Source organism: Drosophila santomea, chromosome 2L (assembly GCF_016746245.2).
Source record: "Drosophila santomea strain STO CAGO 1482 chromosome 2L, Prin_Dsan_1.1, whole genome shotgun sequence".
Classification (NCBI taxonomy): domain Eukaryota; kingdom Metazoa; phylum Arthropoda; class Insecta; order Diptera; family Drosophilidae; genus Drosophila; species Drosophila santomea.
Genome location: NC_053016.2, coordinates 18,385,961 through 18,399,594, shown reverse-complemented (window position 1 = coordinate 18,399,594; position 13,634 = coordinate 18,385,961). Strand labels below are relative to the sequence as shown.

Sequence of the window (13,634 nt, the reverse complement as noted above, 5' to 3'; positions counted from 1 at the left end):
CTCCTTTGGCCATTGTCACGCAACCGCAAAACAAAGAGCGGAAAAAATGGGAATGACGAAAAAACGACCATAAAGCTGCTACAATGCCAGATATTTATCTGGCTTTATTGACAAAAGCGTTTTGTCGATTGTTCAAATAAATTATGCCTTTATCAATAAAGTCTAGGTTCCCGATCCTCGTGCCCGCCGCTCTTTACCCACTTTCCCCAGTCATGGCTGTTGCTACGTGACGTTGGCCGTAACTGGGGCGAAGATTTGTTATAGCCATAATTCAGTCCAGGCCAAAAGGAGACACACAGAAACGAGAGTGGGAAAATCCAAAATCAAGCGACTTTTATGCGTGTATTTATGAACTGCGGAGCGCAAAAACTCTATAAATCTTTAAGCAGAAGTGCTGAGAGTCAGGCAAATCAAATATCAAATTGTTTAAGTGATTTTTCATTTTGCGCTTTCACCTTGTTACCGGTAACATAATTTCAGGGCAACAACTTTGCCATAAGTGATTCCAACCACCCATCCACCCACTCACCCAAACCACTTGCACCATTCCACACCATTTTTTCCATCAAGTATATTTTGCTGTTCCCACTTTGATATAGATTGTTCAGAACAGGGAAGTACTGGGATGTGCGGCAGCAGCCGTCATTTAATTTTATCGTGCGGAAGTTCTAAGTGCAATGAGGTTGTTGTTTCTGTCAGGTGGGTGAGTGGGGGTGAGTGCCACCGCCACCTTGAACATTGCTTAAAAGCCCGCTAAAATGTTCAATTTACGTGTACTTCTCCTTATTTTTTTTACAATTATTTGAAACATTGAAAATAAATTGGAACTGCGGGCTGGCTGGCTGCGTGTTCGACTTTCCGCCCTCAAAAAGTAAATAAAAAGGCTCGCTCACAACATGGGACCCCTCACATCACGCTGTTTGCTTTCACAATATATAATAATAAAAACTGTATTTATTTATTATGATTTTCCATTTCGTGCGGAGTCGGCAAAAAATTTAAAAATTGGCACAAACTGCGCCCTCGGGCGCTTTTCTCCATTTTCCTGCGCCCCTGTGAAAACATTTGTTCCCTTGTTTAACAACGGGAATGAATAGAGGACTGAGTCGAAAGTTGAACAGAAATTAATAAAAATATTTAAACTGTCCTCGGGGCCAACGAATGTAGAAAGCCCGAAAAGGAAAACAATGAAAACTAAGTAAACATTGGTCATAAGATAATGTTTATTGCAGGAATAGCTTCGTGGGTTGGTGGTTATTTGAATAAAGGTTCATCATCCAACTCTTATTATTTTTATTTCCCAACAAAAAACTGTAGCCATAACAATAAATGAGCTCATTGCTCATGTCGGTCGGGTATAAAATGTAAATTTCTGTGTATCTATCTATGGCCAAATCCGTGGTAAAATATATACCCAGAAGTTTCGCAGCGCAGAACATATATCAAATAATTTTTCAGAGACTGCTTCAAGTACAAAGTCAGTTCAACTGCAGTCTGGCTTCTTCGCTAGTCATACATTTATGGACGTGTCCTTAGCAGCACCAGGAACTCAATAAGCCAGGCCACAACTTGCTCGAAAAATAGAGCAAAAAATAACAGCGGAGCAAAATCGCTGCAAAAAAATATACATAAAAAATGCGAGCAACAAGAAAAACTTTCAACAAATTTCCCGCATTTTGTGCGCATATTTTAACTACAGCGCATTATGTTTTGAGTGATTTACGGTTGCAGATGGAGGAGTCGAAGGCTTGAAACAATGAGAGGCGAAAATACAGCAAATAAAAACTAAGCCATCTCCTCTGCCCCGTTGTTTCTGCACTTGAGCAAATGATTTGAGACGCCGCGGCGGCCAAGGCGAAATGCTTATGCAGGAAAGTATGCTACACAATCCAGCCGGCGAGGCTAATGCTGCAGCATGCTGTAGTAGTTGTTGTGCCACTGCCATTAGTGTCGCCAACTAACTTTAGATAACTAATTAGGGGGCGACGGCCAGAGCCCGCTGACTTAACTGTAGTTCTGTGTTAACCTTAGCGCAGCTAATTACATTTAATGTGTCTAGTAAGCAACTTGGCAGCGCGAATTGTGTTACTTCGGGCCAGAAGAAGTGGAAGTCGGAGTGGGTTACAGCCGGCTTATTAAAACACTTGGAGGCGGCACGTAGAGTGCTCCGGACTCTGGAGCAACGTGTGCTCTGACTTAATTATAACTAATTTGTAGCATATGTGTAGGCAGCAGGCGGGATACAAAAAAGTGCCAAGAACAAACCTCAACTTTTGCGGCTCAAGTGGCCATTAAAGCATTAAAGCCATACCCAAAGTGATACAGCAATTAGCCGGATGTACGTGTGTATGTGCTATAAGCACTTCGAAAAAAAAACCTACATTACATTTAGGAGAGAAGACATCAAAGAATATGACCAGCAAATTATAAATATGTATAGTATTTGGTATAAATAATATTCAATGCATTTCCTTATACATAAAATGCGTAGGATTTCGTTAAGTGTTAAATGGGAAAAGAAAAACAGGGAATCTGTTTCACGCTAATCGCATTTCAGCGCACATTGTGATGGTATTTGCATAATTATTAACGTTGATTTTTAAGTGCGACTCCAATTTAATACCCCGCGCATTCCGCCCACTTCCGGGCTCTTTGGCAGAAACCAACTAACCGACCGACAAACTAACCAAGTGAACGAGCCACCATCCAAATGATTGAAATTAAAACCACAAACGAACCTAAAAAAATCGCTTACGTTAAAAGCTCATACAAGAGATACCGTGGAGAGCGGTTGGTCGGCAAATCGGGAAAGCGAGAAAACAGAGGAAAGGAGGCGCTGTGGGGTTTGCCGGAAAGCGGCACCACTCGAATGAATTCACGTAACCGCATAAAATCAAACGAAATAAGCCAAGCGCCGTGGAAAAATGGCAACAAAATGCACTTTATGGGAAACTACAAGGGAACAACTCCACGCCCACTCAACATCGCGCACTCAACCCACTCGACTGCCACCCACTTTCCCGATCGAGTGAGAGGTGTAATAATGGCCAACGGCACGCACATTGGACCAACCGCAAGACCCACGGACAAATGTTCCCTACGGGCTTCCATGCACTCAGGTTCCCTGTTCAGTGGCCATCACACAATGCTCAAATGCATTGGGGTAGCGGGGAAACCGGGGCGAAATCCAGTGGATAGTGGGTGAAAAAATGAAAACTTTTAACCATAAATGTAGGTAGCCACCCGAAATGGGCAACCGAAAAAACACTGAGGCAGGAAGAAATTGCCAGAGCAAATACGAAAATCAAGTTTAAATTTGGTGAGCTCGAGTGCGAACACAGTGCCGGATAGCATGACATTGGGTTTTGGGTGGGAAAAGGGGTGGCCCAGGTGCCTGAGTAGAAAATATTTAATTTTCCAGTAGTAGTGAACCGGGATTGCGTTAAAGTTTCCATTGCAGCTACTCCTGTTTAATGGCTGAGTAAACGCAGCTCTGGAAAATTAGTTTATCAATTTAACTAAATTCACCGAAGCTCGAAGCATTAAATTCCGGCAATAAGCCAAAAACGTAGCATCAATCCGTCATCTCGACTCTTGAAATGCTTCCATCAGTTAACTATAGACCATGAACAATTAATCAGTCAATCGGTGCTTAATACCCCTATGTGTCAGTCGCTCAAAAGCACACTCATAAAACCAAATTATCTTCAGGTGCTTGGAGGCTTTCGCCTGAAGCAATCGAATGAATATTGCAGCCGAAATCCCAGGCTAATGCCAAATAGTCAAATTCGATAAACATTGTGTGGGCTCAGTCAATTGGCCATGGACAGATATCAACATGCTACGTGCAACATTCTATGCCAGTGGCAGATGACACGGCAGGCAGCAAAGTTGCTGCTCCCTTGAGCCGAATTCGCATGCATTTCCAATTCCGAATGCAACTGGAGTAGAAAGACAATAACCCAAATGCAACTGCCAATATTAGTTACGTTTGCCAACAGCTTGCCTTCGAATAAAATCGAAAAATGCTGAATGGATTGGCTTCGAGTGGCTGTTGGAGGAGACAGATGGATTTGGTTCTGAATAGGGAGTTGGGAAACGACATAAACGACATATACGTGACAGAATCGCAACACAAAAGGCGCTGGAACGGGCGAGCACTGACAGCCAACCGTCAAAAAGTAAATATGCAACAAACAATAGCATTATATAACTTAAAGTGCACTTCGCTGCTCCAGCAGCTCCACAACTGCCAGCACAATGGCTCGGAAATCGGATTAATGCAGCTGCTGCTGCTGCTACTGCTTCTACTACGGGCGCTCCTGGTGAAAACCGGGGAAACCCAATCCGCAATCCATAGAGCTGCTCCTCCGCTAAATACAATGAAAAACTTTCAACGAAAGACACACATTCGCACGGACTCGCCTCTCGCATGGCAGGGCCAATAAACAAAAGGACAAATGCGACGCGTCGCGCCGCCCCAGAGCCAATCAATCGCTATGGCACCCCAGGGGCTCAGAACCCCATCGAAAAGGGGACAAGTGGGTATAAAGGGGACCTGAAGGGCGTAGGGGGCGAGGCGATTGAACGCAATCTGACACGCGACTAGTTCAATGCACGTTGCCCCTCGCATAGGTCAAAACCCAAAAGCAAGATCAAAGTAATCGATTTTTTTTGTACAAAAATGAAAAATTGAAACATGGCGAAAAATCCAGTTCCGAAATCCATACTTTTAAAAAAATCAACTTTAACCAAAACAAATTTAACTATTAAATGTGAGAAAGATACGAGTGATAAAAATGTAGATTTTATATTTAGAATTAAAACTTGTTTTCTCAGTGTAAAACTTCAGAGAAGCACATTTTCTTACTGATCGATAAATGCATATCCTCCAAAACCATAAGCTCCTCAGGTAATTCGATAAGTACATACTATTTAATGCAATCAGCTTACCACTGTTGACGACTTTAAATTCAAAGCTAATCGGAGCTAAATCCCAGATCCCCTTCAGCTTCGATTAATGGTGGTTCATGAAATAGGTTTGGGTCTCAAATCAATTGCATCGAATGTTGCCCTAACACACCCTGCAATCGAGGACGGGTCGTTGTCTCTAGTCGCCTAATTCAATTACATACACCGAAGCCGGCAGCAGACAGTATTCGGAAACTTTAATTTGTATGCAAAGTCAATGCGAATGAAGGGGAATCAGTAGATACGAGGGGAGAGGGACAGGGCGCCATGCCCGCACGTTAACGCATCGCAGTACTGTCATGTCCTTGCGCACTGAAGCGCTTAATCCTTTGAAATTGCCACGCAGCACTCGCATGTGCATGAGTGATGCGGAATGTTCGGGTCCCCGGGGCGTTTGAATATTACGCATACGCCGCGTATGCAGCCACTCATAAACAAACTAGACAGCGAAATAACATTCAATTTTATGCAAAAGTGTTGCATAATAAGATTACCAGCGCTAACTGGCGGGCGAAATCAGTTAAAAGCCAGAAAAAAGAGCAGCAAACGGAGCAGCAAACGGAGCCCCTCATTCATTTACAAATAATATTCGACATTAAAATTGCATGGCATAAGCGGCAACAAGCCACCGCCCATCGTCCCCCGAGCTGAAATATTTTCTCATTTCCGCAACGGGCGAAACATATTTTTGCGATTTCCGCACGGCCATCGACGGGATCCTGGTGCCTGGTGCCTTGTGCCTGGTGCGTGGTGCACGATGCCTGGATCCTGCTGAATCCTGAATACTGAATCCTGGTGCGGCGGCCCAGCATGAAATATAAATACAATACAAATAAACGCGTGTCGTGCATATTGTACAATCTACAATGTTGTATTTATTTACACGCCAACAGAAACGGCAACCAGCAAGAGAGCCCGAATCAACAGAACAGAAATGGCAACAAATGTTGCTTGTTTGGTTGTTCTGCTGTTCGGCTCTTCTACTGGCTGGCCGCGTTAACAATTTGTCTGCCACCCATTTAGCAAAGTTAGGGCCACATAAGCTGGGCAGAACAACGACCTCGCTGGAAAATGTTTGCAAATGTGCTGTGAAAATTTGTCGCGCGCTGCATTAAGCTCGTGTGCACGGGCCAAAACACTGGAAACAATAATAAAATGGCACTATAAACTATCTGGTGGGGGACAAACAAGAATAGGGTGTATTATGTGGGCAAGTCCTGGAGGCTGATTTAGATTTAGATATTTATGCAAAGAGAAGCGAGAATACCTCGGGCTGCTGGTATATACTTGTGATTTTATTTAAAATGAAGTTATACTTTAAAAATGTAAAACTTCCTAACATTTATTAATAGTTGAGATGTATTCAATCGCCGACTTTTTTTTTCCGAAGAACGCATGATAAAGTAAGCTTTAACTAGTACTTCCAGATTTTCTTGCGAATAAGCAAATTGTCTTCACGTTTTTGATGTGCAAATATGAGTCGTCGACTTAGGAAATGGGCTCCAAATTATATGCACATTTCTCCGTCTCGCATAACCCCTTCGTCATCCTGTTTCACTTTGCTTCTCGCAAAAGAAGCAATGCAAAGGGCAAAGAGCGCCGAAGCAATGAAATGAATTTGCACGCGCTCATAAATATTTTACATATGCATATTGGCCAACTCAGAAAGCCGTAACTCAGTTCGCAACCTGAAGATGCTGGCTGCAGCTACGTGAAATGAATAGATAGACACAACACGGTCTCTCGCAACAAGGCTGCAAATTATTGTGACATAAAGTGCTTTGACAGCAACACCAGTTCTGAGTTCACAGGACACCAGCTGCAGATCCTTCGGCGTGCTACACTGGAAGAAAGATCTAACTAACACCTATCGATATAAAAGTGTATATAAGAAATAAAAACCCAAGAAGAATGGACTTCCCGCCATTAAAAAAGGTGTGAAAAAACATACAAGAACAAATCCTACCACATTACACAAGTATTTCAGCACTGCATAAATAAATCGTGCTGTAAATATCGAGGGGATAAATGAATCAATAACATATTTTGAGTGCTTTATACTTTAATTATTTAAAATACATTTTTATTGAAAGACTGTAAAGAATGTCCAACTCGTTACACACGAACACTATACTCAACACTACGGATCTTTAGTTTGGATTTTTTTTGCGTGCAGATCCTGAGCATTCACATTCACATCCACATCCACATCCACATCCTGGCTGACATTTAGCTGGATGGCGCTGCTGTTTGTGACATTCATGCGCTACATATTTCATTGCACACTTGGAGGGGCGTGTGCCGGCATTGGAAATTCAAATGCTGAGCCGTGTGATTAGGCGGGGTGTCGTCGGTTCGTCGGTGTGTCGTGGTGTGCACATGACATATTTAAGTGGGTTATGTGCCGGCAGGCAGTGCGAACATTTTTGCTCATTAGGCCGGGGAGCGGGGACGGGGGAAGGGGGGACGGGGAACGGGTGGGTGGTGAAAAATATCGAGGAGAAGGAAAAGCTCGTAAGTCCTCGACAAATGCTGCACGCACTCGCATAGACAGAAGCAATTACTGTCTGCGTAAGCGTCTTGGTCTTGCAGACGCCTCGTCCTTATTGCCTCGTCCTGGCTTATATGCATATGAGCCAAATGCAAATTTATCCATTCGTATACGTTTAAAGCGATTTATGCCTGTATATCTGTGTTTTTCGACAGTATAAAGTGTGAAACTAATTACAGTTTGGGCAATTCATTCAATTAGCACAGACCGAGTAGAGAGGCTTCCACTTAAATTGACGTCTCGATTTAATTACTCACTGTGAGGGAAACTTTTGACTCTTGCCGGAAAGTCTCGACTTATTCATTTTAAAAGCCAAGCATCAAGGAATCTCTACGGCTGCATTGGTGATTAATCACGTTGCATAACTTGGGAGCCCCAAGTGTTTTTCCTATCCGATTTCAGAACGAAATCCCGTAACGTAAGCTAATGAGATCAACATCTGCCCATTCCATTCGCTTACGCAAATCACTTAAGGCGGCGGAGACAACGGCGAAGCACTTTCCTCCGTCTTTTCCACGGCTTTTCTCGCGATTTCCTTCTGACTTTCTTCGCACAGGACACTTTTCGCTCGTGACGGCTTAATTTTTTCGTTATTTCTTTCACTTTGCCTGATCCAAAAGCAATTATTTTCCATTCAACGTAATAATGACGCAGGCCCAACGATAACAGCGAGGGTCCTGTGCGGTGAGAAAGTGAGGGGAGAGAATTAAATTATGCGCTGGACTTCATTTTTTTCCCGACTTCTGAGGCTAAAGCCGCAGGCGCAGACAACACTTACAACTGCCGTGATGCTGGCAAAAAAAATGGCATTACAAAAACAAACAAAAAAATATTACAAAAAGGGGGTGTGGAAAAAATCGCACAACAATAAGTGCTGGCGGCAACAAACCGTCGAGGTTTGTTGAATGTAGCCATAAACCGGCTCAGTGCACTTGATCGACGGCGAAAATGGCTTTAGCTTTGGCTTTCGAACACCCCGTTATTCGCCCTTTTAGGCCGGGCTAAAGTGTACGCCTCGGTGGCTTTGTATGCGTTTATCAGACCCGTTCGTCCTGCGTTCTGCGTCCCTCTTATATATATGTATATCTACATACATGCTGAATAATGTGTGCCATATTTTGTACGTATTTTCCGCTCCACTCTGGCATTATACGATTCGTCTGCTACACACTCCATTTCTATGGCCTGCACATTATAACAAATTTCTCGCTTGCATAAGCAACACGCTCGACATGCATGCGTCTGTGTGGGTGTGTTTTGTTTGCTTGTGTGGGTGAGTGAGTGTCCTGACGGATGCGACCCGTGCGTTCATATTTTTCAGAGGTGTGTGCGTGAGCGAAGCAGAAAAGGCTATTTATGAAACCCATTACTTATGAATTTATCTGTAGCTAAACATTGAATAACTATTAACAAAGGTGCATGATATAGAAGTTTAATATGTTTTAAAATCTATAACTATAGGCGAAGTAATAAACAAACCAATGGCATTGTATATTAGGCATTGTATATTATGTTTATGACATCCCTTATCTTTATAACATCTTTATTATAAAATGAGGCAGATTTCTCCTTTCTATGGCCAATCCAATCTGTCATCCTGTTCTGTCTTATCACGCACCCATCTCTAATGGGATTGTTATGTAAAGCACACAAAAAGCTGCTAGGCTAGCCTGATGCCATATCACTGTATAACAAATGGTCGACACACACACACACGCAGACACCGTCCCACCCACACACGCGCTCTTGGAGGAGCAGCACAACATGCTTAGAAGCATGGTGAACTGAGGGGAACAGTCTGATGGCGGCAGTCCATAAAAATGGAACGGAACTGCAAGTAAATTAACAGGCAGGACGCATAAAGATGAAGGCGAAGGCGGTACATCCTGCGAATCTGCATGTGTGAGTGTGCGAGACTTTACACAAGCAACACGCCTCCCCTTTTGGCCGTCAGTCCGTCCACCCACCCGATTTCCCATTTCCCCATTCGCATGCCGGCTACTTAAGTTACACAATGACATTTTTCAATGTGTCAGAATTTTATTGTTGCAACTTGGGGCATTGTTGTTGACAACTGACATCTTTCTTTCTGCAGCTGTCAGTTGGCTGCTTTTGTTGCCTTCGTTTCATGGCTGCTGATACCGTAGAAGCTGATGCCGCCGTTTCTGCTGTTTCTGCTGCTCTTGCTGTTTTGTCTTGGCTGGAAATGTTGACAACTGTTTTGCCCTCTTTGCCGTAATTGAAAAAATGTATTCAAATTCAGTGCCTCGGCTCGGTGTTCCAGTTCAACAAAAAGTAAAAACAGAGAGCTGGTAACACGCAGATTTGTATATTCAGCAGAATAATCAAATGGGGGAAATAAAAACACTTCCAAGCCTGCAGGGAATTGAAAGGCAATATTTAAAAATGTTCAAATAAAATGTAGTTGCAAGAGCAAAGATTGGCACTTTAAATTATCTATAACAATGTGCCCAGCAATGTTTATCTTTTAAATATCAACATTTTGCTTTTTCCCTACTACCTTAATTGATAAGTTTGCTTCTCTGATTCTAAATCCAATTCAATCAGTTTTAAGCAAACAAATCGGTCATATTTATTGTATTTTTCCTCTGGCCCCTTCTTTATGATGCGGCTGCTTTGTAATTTGCCAAAAACGTCCGTAAACTTTGCCCAAGAAAGTGACGGCTAAAAGGGGTCGTTAATGGATTAAGCCAAGCTGTACAATGAATAAATTTGTCAGATTGCTTGACAGAGGAGGCAGCCACAAGAACGTTTCTTTGGAGATAAAGCCCTCCAAAGTTGCAAAGCCGAAAAGGGGAGAGTTTGGCCCTACATTTCAATACTTTCGCACTCCTAACATTTCCGGCGGCCTTCTAAACGGTTGCAAATGCCAACTATCAACTTCTTGTGCGTGGTTTTTGTTTTGAAACTTAACTTTTGCCGCTTGGCCAGATCGAAAAGGGACAAACAGAAAATATTTGCCATAAAACCAAAACGAATCCACCCATTCAGTTGGTGGCCACTTTGATTCGACTTTAAGCTGTGCGTGGGCCTTAACTGCCGGCCACTCCAATATCCAATTTTGCAAATCAGCGTGCAAATTACCCGAGCTGAGGCTGATTTGTTGAGCCGCCCCCTCCCGGAAATTTGCCCCTTGGTCCGTGTAGCTAGCAACTGTATTAAGTTCATTTTTCATCTGGCACTCATGCATTAGGCAGCGAAGTAGGTTGCCTCCAGGACTCACACAGATACTCACACACACACCCGAGCAGTCACACACGCGCGAACGCTAAGAGAGTGTGTGTGTGCACACACACACAGCCACATGGCGAGTTACTTTTTCACTTAGGGTCTTTGTGTGCTGCCTTTTGGCATGCAAATACATCGGGCAAGGCAACCCGAAACCCGAAACCGAGACCAAAAACCAAGCCAAGTTAAGCCCAACACGTTAGAGAACACAGCGCGCACAATTTGCTAGGAGCCCTCTTCTTGCGTCCTGCCGTTCCCGGAACAATAAGAAAAATGTTCAAGTGCCAGAATGTGTGCAAAGAACTCAAGTTTGCCGCACACAAGCGCGAGGAGCAGGCAGGACGAACCAGCAAGGACCAAGGAAACCAACTCCAAACTCGCTTTGGATAGTGAGTCCGGCTGCAAGTCCGTTTGCATCTTCAGCAGTCCGTACAGAGTGAAAAACTGAATCGGAAATACAAATTTATTGGACACGCTGCTGTTTCACAGTATGAATAGAAAGAGTTTAAGTTCTTATTAATCCAATGCAATTGAATGCAATCATTCTCAAGATGAAATCTCAATCTCTTTAAAGCTAGTTGAAATTAAGCAATATTTTACTAATTATAATGTTTATAATGTTATAACTCAAAATTCAAAATTACAATAAATATTTGGATTTGTTGTTAATAATATAAAGTTATAAAATTCCACCTATGATATAGATTGTTTTTCATAATTTTGATTTGAAATTTTAGGACCAGTTTCCATGTTTTAAACAGACTTTTCTCGCAGTGTAAGGTATTGTTTCGCTGCATTTTCACCCATTTTGCCGCTTGCAGATAATTTGAATTTTTCCCATTTGCTGGCTTGGCTGCTGCTCCTTTTCAGAGGTCCTGCTCCGTTTCGGGACTCATTCTGTGAGCTGTTTGCTGGTGGCAGGTCAGTCTCGGTTCAGTTTCAGTGGCATGCCTCGCCGCTTGGCTGTTTTAAGAACTGTAAATTGCTTTAGTTGGCGCACATTTTCATCGCGAAAAGCGAGGGAAAGCGGGCTGCTGTATTTATGGATGCGCGGATGGTAATAGCACAGTGGTTCTGGGTTTTGTTCCTCTGCCAGTTATGCAGGAAACTTATAGCATGTGCTTATCTATGCAATGGAATGGCAGTCAGTAGTTTGCAGTAGTCTCACTTTTTGCCATGTTTTCTTGGGCCCCCTTTATTTGCTCACAGTTGCACTTCTCCGGCACTCGAAAAATGTTTCGGGAAATTTTTTGAGCCAGGAGTTGGTGGCGGTGAAAGCTACTGGTGAAAATTAATTTTAAGCTCTTTCCTTGTGGGTTGAACCCTCAATAAATATTCCATTTCGATCCTCTAAAATGCATAAATTCCATTTCGGGTATTGTTTAAATTGCAAGGCGAGCTACTTGGCAATTCAGTTTCAACTACAGTTTTCGCCAATATTAAATTGATTGGCAGCTGCAGTTGCTTAAGAATTTAAAAAGAATTCTCTGCCGGCTTGCCAATAATACAAAATGAAAGAGAGCTGCAGTTTGACCTGATTTAAAGCTGAGTCCAATTTGATTTTTAAATAAGTTAAATAACTTCTAAAGGTTAATCTAAGCCCCTTCTTTATAGTAAAATGCCTTTGAGTTTTTAATACGAAAGTCATTTACATGGTTAACTGTCCACTGGATAAGAAGACTACTTTTCAGGACAATTGCCCACGAATGCAGAGTTGTTGCCGCCTCTTACACAAGCTGACACATAATGCACTTAAAACTTCAGAGATGTCTCGTCAATGCTTGAATATGGCACCAGCAGCAAAAGTTGCAGCTGCATATGCAACTGCAACACCCCACCAGCGACTGGTGCCACTTGCAACACGAGCGGCGGCGACTTGAGTGCAAAATTCAATTAACTTGCTTAAGCACGGACACATGCAAACCACACACACACTCCAAAATGCACATGTGGGTGAGCTATCAATTTCATGTCCAATCAACCTGGCAGACAGGACACGCCACACCGACCCACCCACCTGGCCACTCTTCATATTCTGGGTGGCACAGAAGCATCGGAATCTGCTAAAGGCCAGGTGCACTGCCATGGCCCAAAACCCCGGGCCACTTAAGCAGATGTCAGCTTGATTTTTGCATATGCGATAGCACTGGGAGCTCCAAACATATATGCATATGCAGCTATACCTATAGCTCAATGGAAAAACCTTGGCGTGATTCCGTACTTTCCCTGCCAGAGGATCCCTACCAGCTGCGGCGTGGCTCCTGCGTGTCCTGCCCAGTCTGCTAATTGTTTTGCGGTTCATTGTTTAATTATTATGTGTGTATGCGCAGCACACGCGTAACAAATAGTGCTGCATTTCCCAGAAAAATATTTTAATAATACAAAAATTTAGGTAGCACCTGAAAACAGTCGAAATATTTTAAAAGTGTACTTTATTTCATTACCTGTATTCTGCTAGCTTAGATATACATAATTAAGAAAAATATTAAAAGCAGACTGTTTATTTTCAGTGTGCCATTTACTGTATTTTATATTTAGTAGAGTTCATTGTTAGTGCGGTGTTTTCAGCCAGATGGCTCCAGTGGAATTTTGGCCGAACTCTAATTAAAGCGCTTTGCATAATAAATCAGGCGTGGCCTGCGACTATAATTGTGGCCCCGTCTGTGGTCGCAGCTGTTCGTTGTAACGGCGTGTCACTGCCAAATGGCCTGTCAAATAAGAAGTCATTTTGTCCAAATGTTGCCGTTGCCAGCACACGAACAACTGGTTCGGCAAACAAGTTTGACATTTTATGATATGACCACACTGCCAAGCAAACCCCGAAACCTCACCCCCTGAACCGTGCAGCCCTCCTTGGCTGTCA

At 43.0% G+C, this 13,634-nt stretch overlaps 1 protein-coding gene across 2 annotated transcripts in view; it reads left to right on the top strand.

The window, feature by feature from the left end:
• The window catches only part of LOC120448220 (matrix metalloproteinase-2), a 73,256-nt gene that overhangs the window by 42,726 nt on the left and 16,896 nt on the right, over positions 1 to 13,634 (top strand). The gene's annotated exons all lie outside the window — the stretch shown is intronic.